This window comes from Schistocerca serialis, chromosome 3 (genome assembly GCF_023864345.2).
Source record: "Schistocerca serialis cubense isolate TAMUIC-IGC-003099 chromosome 3, iqSchSeri2.2, whole genome shotgun sequence".
Taxonomy (NCBI): Eukaryota; Metazoa; Arthropoda; class Insecta; order Orthoptera; family Acrididae; genus Schistocerca; species Schistocerca serialis.
This window is the reverse complement of record NC_064640.1, coordinates 714600285-714605002: the sequence shown is the minus strand read 5'-3', so window position 1 is coordinate 714605002 and position 4718 is coordinate 714600285. Positions and strand designations below refer to the sequence as shown.

Here is a 4718-nt window from a genome sequence, read left to right as displayed (position 1 = left end):
ATGGAATTTGCAAGCCAGTACCGCAAATGGACCTCCAGTGAGTGGCGGCAAGTGGCATTGTCGGATGAATCACGTTTTATGTGTCATCGGAGGGGTGGCCGTGGGCTAGTACATCTACATCTACATGATTACTCCGCAATTCACATTTAAGTGCTTGGCGGAGGGTTCATCGAACCACAATCATACTATCTCTCTACCATTCCACTGCCGAACAGCGCGCGGGAAAAACGAACACCTAAACCTTTCTGTTCGAGCTCTGATTTCTCTTATTTTATTTTGATGATCATTCCTACCTATGTAGGTTGGGCTCAACAAGATATTTTCGCATTCGGAAGAGAAAGTTGGTGACTGAAATTTCGTAAATAGATCTCGCCGCGACGAAAAACGTCTTTGCTTTAATGACTTCCATCCCAACTCGCTTATCATATCTGCCACACTCTCGCCCCTATTACGTGATAATACAAAACGAGCTGCCCTTTTTTGCACCCTTTCGATGTCCTCCGTCAATCCCACCTGGTAAGGATCCCACACCTCGCAGCAATATTCTAACAGAGGACGAACGAGTGTAGTGTAAGCTGTCTCTTTAGTGGACTTGTTGCAACTTCTAAGTGTCCTGCCAATGAAACGCAATGTTTGGCTCGCCTTCCCCACAATATTATCTATGTGGTCTTTCCAACTGAAGTTGTTCGTAATTTTAACGCCCAGGTACTTAGTTGAACTGACAGCCTTGAGAATTGTACTGCTTATCGAGTGAAATGATAATTAAATGGACACCCTAGCTGCAAACAGGCGTTGATGTACTTCATTGGGGATATGTTGAAAATGTGTGCCCCGACCGGGACTCGAACCCGGGACCTCCTGCTTACATGGCAGACGCTCTATCCATCTGAGCCACCGTGGGCACAGAGGATAGTGCGTCTGCAGGGACTTATCCCTTGCACGCTGCCCGTGAGATCTACATTCCCAACATGTCCACACCACTACATTCGTAGTGCGCCTAATACACTCCTGGAAATGGAAAAAAGAACACATTGACACCGGTGTGTCAGACCCACCATACTTGCTCCGGACACTGCGAGAGGGCTGTACAAGCAATGATCACACGCACGGCACAGCGGACACACCAGGAACCGCGGTGTTGGCCGTCGAATGGCGCTAGCTGCGCAGCATTTGTGCACCGCCGCCGTCAGTGTCAGCCAGTTTGCCGTGGCATACGGAGCTCCATCGCAGTCTTTAACACTGGTAGCATGCCGCGACAGCGTGGACGTGAACCGTATGTGCAGCTGACGGACTTTGAGCGAGGGCGTATAGTGGGCATGCGGGAGGCCGGGTGGACGTACCGCCGAATTGCTCAACACGTGGGGCGTGAGGTCTCCACAGTACATCGATGTTGTCGCCAGTGGTCGGCGGAAGGTGCACGTGCCGTCGACCTGGGACCGGACCGCAGCGACGCACGGATGCACGCCAAGACCGTAGGATCCTACGCAGTGCCGTAGGGGACCGCACCGCCACTTCCCAGCAAATTAGGGACACTGTTGCTCCTGGGGTATCGGCGAGGACCATTCGGAACCGTCTCCATGAAGATGGGCTACGGTCCCGCACACCGTTAGGCCGTCTTCCGCTCACGCCCCAACATCGTGCAGCCCGCCTCCAGTGGTGTCGCGACATACGTGAATGGAGGGACGAATGGAGACGTGTCGTCTTCAGCGATGAGAGTCGCTTCTGCCTTGGTGCCAATGATGGTCGTATGCGTGTTTGGCGCCGTGCAGGTGAGCGCCACAATCAGGACTGCATACGACCGAGGCACACAGGGCCAACACCCGGCATCATGGTGTGGGGAGCGATCTCCTACACTGGCCGTACACCACTGGTGATCGTCGAGGGGACACTGAATAGTGCACGGTACATCCAAACCGTCATCGAACCCATCGTTCTACCATTCCTAGACCGGCAAGGGAACTTGCTGTTGCAACAGGACAATGCACGTCCGCATGTATCCCGTGCCACCCAACGTGCTCTAGAAGGTGTAAGTCAACTACCCTGGCCAGCAAGATCTCCGGATCTGTCCCCTATTGAGCATGTTTGGGACTGGATGAAGCGTCGTCTCACGCGGTCTGCACGTCCAGCACGAACGCTGGTCCAACTGAGGCGGCAGGTGGAAATGGCATGGCAAGCCGTTCCACAGGACTACATCCAGCATCTCTACGATCGTCTCCATGGAAGAATAGCAGCCTGCATTGCTGCGAAAGGTGGATATACACTGTACTAGTGCCGACATTGTGAATGCTCTGTTGCCTGTGTCTATGTGCCTGTGGTTCTGTCAGTGTGATCATGTGATGTATCTGACCCCAGGAATGTGTCAATAAAGTTTCCCCTTCCTGGGACAATGAATTCACGGTGTTCTTATTTCAATTTCCAGGAGTGTAGATGTTTGCCCATCATACTCATTACTCGTGGCAGATTAATCTACCAAGTCCCGTACGAGTTCGGGCATAGCGTATGCGTTCGCACAAGAAGGTCAATGGCCGGGAAGCCATATTTTAACAATATATATGACGGTAGTATCTGTTCCCGAAAGATAAGTCCCTGCAGACGCACTATCCTCTGTGCCCACGGTGGCTCAGATGGATAGAGCGTCTGCCATGTAAGCAGGAGGTCCCGGGTTCGACTCCCGGTCGTGGCACACATTTTCAACATGTCCCCAATGAAGTACATCAACACCTGTTCGCAGCTAGGGTGTCCATTTAATTATGATTTCATTTCTAGCAAAGCTGCATAGTCATCCACAGTAACTGTTCTTTCGGGAACAGATACTACCGTCATATATATTTATCGAGTAATCGAATTCCAACGGATTTCTTTTGGAACTCATGTGGATCACCCCACACTTTTCGTTATTTATTGTCAACTTCCACCTGCCACACTATACAGCAATCTTTTCTAAATCGCGTTGCCACTGATACTGGTCTTTGGATGACCTTACTAGTCGGTAAATTACAGCATCATCTGCGAACAACCTAAGAGAACTGCTCAGATTGTCACCCAGGTCATTTATATAGATGAGGAACAGCAGAGGTGCCAGGACGCTTCCCTGGGGAACACCTAATATCACTTCAGTTTTACTCGATGATTTGCCGTCTATTACTACGAACTGCGACCTTCCTGACAGGAAATCACGAATCCAGTCGCACAACTGAGACGATACCCCGTAGGCCCGCAGCTTGATTAGAAGTCGCTTGTGAGGAACGGTGTCAAAATCTTTCCGGAAATCTAGAAATACTGAATCAACTTGAGATCCCCTGTCGATAGCGGCCATTACTTCGTACGAATAAAGAGCTAGCTGCGTTGCACAAGAACGATGTTTTCTGAAACCATGCTGATTACGCATCAATAGATCGTTTCCTTCGAGGTGATTCATAACGTTTGAATACAGTATATGCACCAAAACCCTACTGCAGACCGACGTCAATGATATAGGTCTGTAGTTCGATAGATTACTCCTACTACCCTTCTTAAACAACGGTGCGACCTGCGCAATTTTCCAATCTGTAGGTACAGATCTATCGGTGAGCGAGCGGTTTTATATGATTGCTAAGTAGGGAGCTATTTTATCAGCGTAATCTGAAAGGAACCTAATCGATATACAATTTGGACTTGAAGACTTGTCCGTATCAAGCGATTTGAGTTGTTTCGCAACCCCTAAGGTACCTACTTCTAAGAAACTCATGCTAGCAGCTGTTCGTGTTTCAAATTCTGGAACATTCCATTCGTCTTCCCTGGTGAAGGAATTTCGCAAAACTGCGTTCAATAACTCCGCTTTAGCGGCACAGTCGTCGGTAACAGTGCCATCGGCACTGCGCAGCGAGGGTATTTACTGCGTCTTGCCGCTTGTGTACTTTACATACGACCAGAATTTCTTCGGATTTTCTACCAGTACGGCAGGAACGTTTTCGTAGCTTTCCTTGGACGATCTCGTCATTCTGGAAGATACAGTGGATCAACAAAAATGAACATCCATCGTTAGGGATCATCTTCACCCTTATATGCAGTTTGTTTTTCCCTGCCACGATGGCATCTACCAGCAGAACAACGCAACGTGTCACACAGTTCGCAGTGTACTTGCGTGGTCTGAAAAGCTCCAGAATGAGTTTACCGTATATCCCTGGCCACTTAACTGTCCCGGTTTACACCCAGTGAAGAATCTGCGGCACCACCTCAATGGCATTGTTCGCGCCATGTTTCCTCAATTGAGAAACGTAGCACAGCTGGCCACGGTACTGGAGTCAGTATGACTCCACATCCCTGTCGGTACCTTCCAGAACCTCACCGACTCTCTCCCAGCACATCTTGCTGCGGTCCACGCTGCATAAAGTGGGTTTGTGCAAATACTGAAATAGTTTTGTCGTCTCTATTCTGAAGCAGTGAGTGAAGTGAACTTAGTGTATGATTGTAGCATATGACGAAAATTCTGGAGTGGATAGTGGGGTAAACTCCGGCTCTTGATCGTCATATTTTACGAAAAGGCTTGAACATTGGGAGTTGCGGCGCTACATTAGGCTTGAGAAGATAGATGTGAAGGATCTTTCTCGGAGCTTCATTAGTGCGGTACAATGCCATTATCTAGCAGTGATAGTGCATGCGGAACTATGCAGACCGATGTCTACTTTACAGTGCCCTAACAAAACTAATCCCAACCAAAAGTTTCACCCATGAGCCCT

At 49.3% G+C, this 4718-nt stretch overlaps 2 non-coding genes across 2 annotated transcripts; one reads left to right on the top strand and one right to left on the bottom strand.

Annotated features, from left to right (window-relative positions):
• Positions 1-827: 827 nt before the first annotated feature.
• Trnat-ugu (transfer RNA threonine (anticodon UGU)) lies at positions 828-902 on the bottom strand. The gene has a single exon. It is a non-coding gene; the product is annotated as a tRNA-Thr (tRNA).
• Positions 903-2608: 1706 nt separating this feature from the next.
• Trnat-ugu (transfer RNA threonine (anticodon UGU)) lies at positions 2609-2683 on the top strand. The gene has a single exon. It is a non-coding gene; the product is annotated as a tRNA-Thr (tRNA).
• The last annotated feature ends 2035 nt before the right edge of the window (positions 2684-4718 follow it).